The sequence below is a fragment of the Lactuca sativa genome, chromosome 4 (genome assembly GCF_002870075.4).
Source record: "Lactuca sativa cultivar Salinas chromosome 4, Lsat_Salinas_v11, whole genome shotgun sequence".
NCBI lineage: Eukaryota > Viridiplantae > Streptophyta > Magnoliopsida > Asterales > Asteraceae > Lactuca > Lactuca sativa.
This window is the reverse complement of record NC_056626.2, coordinates 219900159-219908748: the sequence shown is the minus strand read 5'-3', so window position 1 is coordinate 219908748 and position 8590 is coordinate 219900159. Positions and strand designations below refer to the sequence as shown.

Genomic DNA, 8590 nt, shown 5'->3' with positions numbered 1-8590 from the left:
GTAAATATTATATAGTATTACATGGTATATCATATGAGAATAGTACATAGTATATTCACTTGTGAATATTAGATCGTATGTTCACTTATGAATAATAGTTGGTATATTCATATGTGAATATTGCACAGTATATTCATATATGAATATTACAATATGTTTTCAGAAATATATATAATTTTTATATGTTATTCACATATGAATAACATACAGACTTGCATATTTGTTTTGTGTTTTAATAATCACATATTGATTCAGGTGAGAAAACATATTCATATGTGAATATAACGTGATAATTTAGTTTATGCATTTCCTCAAACAGTTGGAGTGCATACAAGTTAACTTTTTTAAAAATGTGATAAATATGATACTTTGACTACTTAAATCTTAGAAAATAGTAGATTGGTAGAGAAATATATGAAAATTTCAAACAAAAAATGATTTGATCTTTTTCTAACCTTAATTTCGGTGTTTTATTTGATGAACGATGTTGAATGAATGATACGAATTGAATTTTTGTTGATTATCGATGATGTTGTTCTAATGATGTTGGGAGTATAATTAATCGTAGATGTTGAAGATATGTTCGTATTCAAGCAGAATTGAAGGTTGGATTGAAAAAGCAAAAAACGAATGAGTTTCAACTGTTATCTAATTCTCTACACTTACGTATTTGTGATTGAAAGATTATTATATCATATTTACAAGTTTGCCACCGTGTCCTTTATGTTTAGAGGCTAATTAATTGAGTGGCTGAGATGATTCCCCCATTCTCAACCTTTTTTATTTTCTTAATTGAACCCACCTATATATATATATATATATATATATATATATATATATATATATATATATATATATATATATATATATATATATATATATATATATATATATATATAATGTTTTTTTTGTGTGTGACAACGTTATTTTACTATTATCTTATTATATTTTTATTTTATGTGACATAAACTTATCTTGCTATTATTTATGATGACATTATTTTATAATATATATTTTTTTTTAAAATACAAATAATAATTTAAAACTTAAAACTAAATTATCTTTAGAAAAAAATAAAATAAAACAAATAATATTGGTGAAATTAAGATCTTGTTCATATTAGCAAACAATCATTCGATCCCACCCAGGGAAAATAATCTTTGTTATGATAGATATATTTTAGGCAAAATTTAGGTAAGATAAGATCATATGATCATAAGATCATTAATATTTATTTAAAAAGAATTGTAATATTTGTTTTGGACTAGCATTACAAGAATGAGAGCATGTGCCTACGACATTTTTTAACCCTATGCCGACTACAAGTTATTGGGATATGCTATACTAATGACACGTCGTCAGCATAGTTTTTTTGTTATATGTGGAAATTGTCGTCGGAATAGGTACCCGATATACCAACAACATGTCCTCGTCATAAGTTCCACCATGAATGATTTTCGAAAAAAAAAAATAAAGATTTAATAATTATTTTTACTAACGACATGCCAACGGAATAGTCCAAATCTATAACGACGACATGTCGTCGGGATAGATGGGATCTATAGCGACGACATGTTGTCACCTATGTTTGTAACTGTATTCAATCAAAGAGCTATACATACGACATGTCATCGGCATATGTCAAAACTGTTGGTAGTGCTCGTCTCTAATGGCTGAAGTTCTAGAAATTTAACCACAAAAAACAAAAAATCGGACCTAAAATGTGTGAAATCAGCAAAAATATAATGGATGAAGTTTACCGGTGAAAGGCGGTGAAATCGCATCGGAAAAGCAGTCGTCGGTCGAGAACATTTTTGGATGGTTCTTTGTGCGCGCGATTCTGAATGACGAAGGTTTAGTGTACCGAAGACATTCGCACCCTATGTTGACGACAAGTCGTCGGTATAGGGTTAATGAAAACGACGTTATATGCTCTTTCTCGCAAATAATTAAAATTAATTATCTTTGCCGACGACTTGTCATCGGGATAAATTTCACGTAGATTTTCATAGGTTATGCCAACGACTTTTCGTTGATATAGCTTTCCCAATAAACAATGAGATTTCCTTTTTAAGCAACACGATATTTAAATAAATAAAAATTATAATTTTCGCAACATATACCGACGACATGTAATTGGTATAGATATAGAGAAAACCGAATAATTGCTTTTCATTCCCGCCCAAGCTATGGCGACAACGTGTTGTCTACATAAAATTTCAGGTCGAAGATAGTTGGTCAACCTTGTACCGATGATTTGGGATGGACATAGTTCCATTTGTAGCGACAACAAGTGTCGTCGGCATAGGTGTCATGGCTACAAAGTATTATTCTTGTAGTGTAACTAAGTGCATCGAATATGAATACTAAAAAAACCATTTTGAACTTTTTATTATTAAACAATGTGATGAAGATGTATTTTTCATGTTTTTGGGAGGATTTACGACTCCAAATCAATCTTATGACCCTCTCCTGCCATGACGATTTTGAAAAGCGGTAGTCGATCATATATGAAGCCGATCTTGATGCCTTGAATGATATCATTTGTCTAGAAAGTTATAAAAACAATAATTTTTAAATGAATTTTTTTTTTCATAATGGATATTATGTTAAAGACAAAGAGAATATCATTATATTAAATTAAGATAATTCAATTGACTTTGTCAAACACAAAAAAATATAAAAGCTAATTAAAAAATATTTTAAAAAGTGAAATATTAAGTGAAGTCCCAAACTTTTGGACAAGTTGTTGAAATAGTTTCAAATTTTTTTTTTTAATAAAAAAGTCCAAAAAACAGATAAATTGTTTGGTCATATTCTTCAGGTGACCCTCCTCACAACAGGTCACTTCGTCGGACCACCCTCTTCTGTCATAGCTCACTTCGCCGGACAACCATACCATCAATTTTCCATCCCAAAGACCTCATCATCTTGACAACCTTAATGCTTCTCCATTACCACCATACCCTTGTACACCTTATCCCTCCATATATAATTCTAAATGACGAGGGTTTAGTGTACCGAAGACATTCGCATCCTATGCCAACAACAAGTTGTCGGTATAGGGTTAATGAAAACGATGTTGTAAGCTCTTTCTTGTAAATAACTAAAAATAATTATCTGTGTCGACGACTTGTCGTCGGGATACATTTCACGCAGATTTCGACATGTTATGCCAACGACTTTTCGTTGATATAGCTTTCCCAAAAAACAATGACATTTCCTTTTTCTGCAAAATAATATTTAAATAAATAAAAATTATAATTTTCGCAACATATACTGACGACATGTCATCGGTATACGTTTAGAGAAATCTGAGTAATTGCTTTTCGTTCCCGCCCAAGCTATGACGACGACGTGTTGTCAGCACAGATTTTATGGTCTAAGATAGTTGGTCAACCTTGTCCTGACGACTTGTGGTGGACATAGTTGCATTTGTAGCGACAACAAGTGTCGTCGGCGTAGGTGTCATAACTACAAGGTATTATTCTTGTAGTGTAACTAAGTGCATCGAATATGAATATTAAAAACATTTTGAACTTTTTATTATTAAACGATGTGATAAAGATGTATTTTTCATGTTTTTGGTAGGATTTATGACTCCAAATCAATCTTATGACCCTGATCCTGCCATGACGATTTTGAAAAGCAGTAATCGATCATATATGAAGCAGATCTTGATGCCTTGAATGATATCATTTGTCTAGAAAGTTATAAAATCAATAATTTTTAAAGAAAAAAACAATTTTCATAATGGATATTTGTTAAAGACAAAGAGATATCATAATATTGAATTAAAATAATACAATCTGTCAAACATAATATATATATATATATATATATATATATATATATATATATATATATATATATATATATATATATATATATATATATATATATATATGCTAAGATAGTATTTAAAAAATCAAAAAAAAAAAAAAACTTTTTTAGAAAATTAAAAAGCTAATAAAAAATATTTTAAAAAAATAAAATATTCAGTGAAGTCTCAAACTTTTAGACAAGTTTATGAAATAGTTTCAAATTTTTTTTTTTGATAAAAAAGTCCTAAAAACAGATAAATTGTTGCATTTTGGTTCTTTTCTTCAAGTTACCCTCACTACTAGAAAACTGGTGCAATAGCTACAGCACAATCTGTAGCTATAAACGGATAGCTATGGAATTGCTACGGAAAAATGTTTGTAGCATAATGGCATGTGGCTAAATTATAGCTACTGATTAGCTACAAAATCGCTACGGAATAGCTACGGAATTTTCCGTAGCTACCATAGCTACGGAATAGCTACGAAACTAAATAACTACGGATTTCCTACGGAATAGCTACAGAATAGCTACGGATCCAAATAGCTACAGAAATAAATAGCTACGGAACTAAATAGCTACGGAAATCTGTAGTCATTCCATAGCTAACTTCGTTTTATTTATTAAAAAAAATTAAAAAATTAAAAACTTCCAATTTTTTATTAAATACCATATTCAATTCACATTTGTCCCAAATACCATATAAAATACACCAAAAATATGAAAAATAGCAACAACGAATGTAATCAAGATCATTGTATAGCTGATGATCACAGGCTCCAACCCAGAATAAACCAATTGTAATTATTAAAAATAATAACAAGAAGAAACTTAAATGTTAATAAAGGTAAAAATTGCACACATTTGTATTAAACAACATTGAATAGATAACTTACATCATGGGAGGATGTCAAAAGGGCTAAGTGTATAAAGAGCACCAAGAAACACTTGCAAACAAGTAATAAGATTCAGCAATTCCTTCAAAACTTAGCACCTAAATGCATGTAATCATAATAAACAAGTAAATGAAAGAATGTTGCTATTTCTTAACTGCAACTAAAGCAATCTACTAAGATAAGCAACAGGTCTATCAGGATCCACCATTGCTTGAAGCAATCTCTTGACAAATAAAGGCAACTAAAGCACTTGCTGTCACAAGAAACTCACAATCATCAGATTTCTTCAGAATTGCTTCAAGAAGAAAAAACTTAGGGAAAAGACGAAACTACCCCCTTCAATGTCTGGTGCCAACAGTCAAGTAACCTACCAGAATGAAACTGCAAGCACCACCAGCAAAAAGGCAATTGTACTGCCTAACATTCTTGAGAACATCATGGATCCTTGAATCCTGCTGTTGGGATAATGTTGCTTCTAGGGTCAATTTGATAATTGGACTGGAGCACATAGGTCACTTGCAAGGCTGAAATGCAGCAACATATTTCCAATACTCCAAAATACATCCACCTGTAGAAGGGTAAGATATGATCCATAGTTGCTTAATTTGAAACACACGTAAAATGTATAACTAATGAAAGACTCGATAGATGTTTCAACACCATTTTTAGTTAAACTGATCATGGAAGCAACTACACCAAATGCCTGTTATAAACCATGTTAACAAAAAAACATGAAAATAGATTTAAGGAAAAATTAGAACATACCTGTGAGTCTCGACACACAGAGAACAAACGATGTTGATCGGTGGTGGATTCTCTGGTGGCGACTACTCCCTCGGATGACGATTGAAGTAACAAGTACCTCCCTTACCCTGAATCTGGAAATCGCTATTTTTCTGTTAGCTCATTTTTTGTTGAATTCATTTGTGACTTGGAGAACTTGTGACTTGAATTCGAAGAACGATTTTAAGTTGTTTTGACTTTGCTTTCTGTTGTTTAAGATCAAATGTACAGTTAGATGCTGAAACTCTCAATTTCGACTTAGAGCCCTATTTTAAAATCGTGAATTGTGGTATGATTAGGAAATTGAAGTTGCGAGTTACGATTAGGGTTCGCTAGCCACATTAAACTTTATCATAAGTATTTCAACTGGAATAATTGGGGAATAATTTGTAATATGAATTTGATTGAGTTGAATGATAAAAATATATATTACAGAAAAAATGAATCTTACCGATTGAGCAGGTTTAGGCGGTGATTGAGCATGGTTAGCCGTCGATTGAGCAGGTTTGAACCTTTGACTGAGCCTACTGACTGAACAAAATGATGACAGGAGCGATTGAAGCTTCGATTGAACAGAACGATTGAAGCCTGCTATGGCATTTATGGTTAATCAGTAACGACATAAGGGGAGCGATTCAAGCGGCGCTGGCGGAGGAGCAGGGCTGAAGAACGGCAGCAGTGGCGGAAGGTTGTTTTGCTGGTAGCACCGGTGGACGCAAAAGAGAACGCCGATCACGAAGATGAGCAGAGGGCTTTGTACGCTCCAGCTTCAAACCCTAGAATGGAGTGGAAGGCAGAAAACGAGAAGGTGTGGGAGATGGGAGGCACGACGTAATTAAGCGGAAGTGCAAAACCAAGCCGAATATTTGAGAGAACGAAGCGGCAATTTTGGGGAAGTCATTTGAGGGAACGAAGTGTGAAGCGGGACCAAAAAAAAAGGAAGCGGGAACCAAAAAAAAACGTGTGAGGATCAAACTCGGGACACGGACATAAGTATCGAGCAATACATTGAATATCAAACCATTCGGCCGGGCATGCCACATCCGATTACAAGAGCTCCATAAAATCATTTATACAATACTAATCTCCTTTCATTTCCTTTATTATTATTATTATTATTATTTTCCTTATTATTATTATTATTATTATTATTATTATCTCCACCATATATGTATGTGTATGTATATGTATCTATATATATATATATATATATATATATATATATATATATATATATATATATATATATATATATATATATATATATATATATGCGTGTACATGTATGTATGTGTACGTGTGTAGGTGTACGCATATGTAATGTTAAACCGAAAATCGAGTACTTGATCCCGAAGGTGCACATGACTTTATGAATGATATTAATATCAATTAGTTGGTGATGATGGTGAGGGTGATGGTGATGGTGATTATGATGGTGATGGTGATGGTGATGGTGATTATGATTGTGATGGTGATTATGATGGTGATGGTGATGGTGATGGTGATGGTGATTATGATGGTGATGGTGATGGTGATGGTGATGATGGTGATGGTGATGGTGTTGGTGATGGTGATGATGATGGTGATGGTGATAATGATGATGGTGATGGTGATGGTGATGGTGATGGTGATGGTGATGTCGGTGATGATGATGATGATGTTGATGCTGATGATGGTGGTAATCTGTAGGTAATTAAAATATGTAGGTAATTAAAATATTTAGATATTCCGTAGCAATTCCGTAGCTAATTAGCTACGGAATAGCTACGGCTAATCTGTAGTTATTCCGTAGCTAATTAGCTACAGATTAGAATCTGTAGCTATTCCGTAGCTAATTAGCTACGGAATAACTACAGACTACCATCCGTAGCTACTTTGTAGCTATTTCGTAGCTATTCCGTTACTAAACTAGGGCATCCCATTATGTAGCTGATCCGCAGCGATTCTGTAGCTAATTTGCTACGGAAAATTTCCCTAGCTATTTTCCGTAGGAAAACCCCATGTTTTCTAGTAGTGCCTCCTTAAAACAGGTCACTTCGTCGGACCATCCTCTTCCGCCATAGCTCACTTCACCGGACCACCATACCATCAATTTTCCACCTCTCAAGATCCCAAAGACCTCACCATCTTCATAACCTTAACGCTTCTCCATTACCACCATGCCCCTGTACACCTTATCCCTCCATTCTAACCTCCACTTTCAATAGAACCAACCATTACCACCCATCATCACCACCCCTGCAATCCATACAAACAAGAAGTCAAGGAGGGTGGAATCTTGTGCAAGTTTTGGAAGAGAGAGGCAATTCTGCCTTTTTCACTACACCAGTATGCAGGCCATCCCCATGAACCCTAGCTCCGCAACCATCAGACCACTAACAAGCCATCTTTGTCATTCTTAGCCATCCAACACCTCTACATACTACCACAGATCAACGACATCAACAACTTCATCCTTGTGAATCCAAAAAGGAAATAAGAAATAAGGGAGAAGAAAGGGTTATGATCGATTTTAGGTGGTTATAATTGGCCTGGATCTTCTCGGGGGTTTTGCCGTGGGGTTGAGGGGAGTACTCGAACGGTGGCGGTCCCGTCGAAGTTAGATAGCTGGAAGCAGCGGCGGCAAACCTTCGTGGTGCTTCCAGCAACCACCTCATCAAATTACCTGCTGAACAGGTAAAAAAGATCAAATTGAAAGTGTTAGTTGGTTTTCGGGAATTTTTTATAAAGAAAATTAATTTAAGGTGATGGTGATGGTGATGGTGATGGTGATGTCGGTGATGATGATGATGATGTTGATGCTGATGATGGTGGTAATCTGTAGGTAATTAAAATATGTAGGTAATTAAAATATTTAGATATTCCGTAGCAATTCCGTAGCTAATTAGCTACGGAATAGCTACGGCTAATCTGTAGTTATTCCGTAGCTAATTAGCTACAGATTAGAATCTGTAGCTATTCCGTAGCTAATTAGCTACGGAATAACTACAGACTACCATCCGTAGCTACTTTGTAGCTATTTCGTAGCTATTCCGTTACTAAACTAGGGCATCCCATTATGTAGCTGATCCGCAGCGATTCTGTAGCTA

The 8590-nt window shown here is 34.0% G+C and overlaps 1 long non-coding RNA gene across 1 annotated transcript; it reads right to left on the bottom strand.

The window, feature by feature from the left end:
* Positions 1-4664: 4664 nt before the first annotated feature.
* On the bottom strand, positions 4665-6511 carry LOC111881597 (uncharacterized). The gene is made up of 3 exons (XR_002846886.3): positions 5953-6511; positions 5484-5707; positions 4665-5286 (listed from the first exon to the last, which is right to left on the bottom strand). It is a non-coding gene; the product is annotated as an uncharacterized LOC111881597 (long non-coding RNA).
* Positions 6512-8590: the final 2079 nt, after the last annotated feature.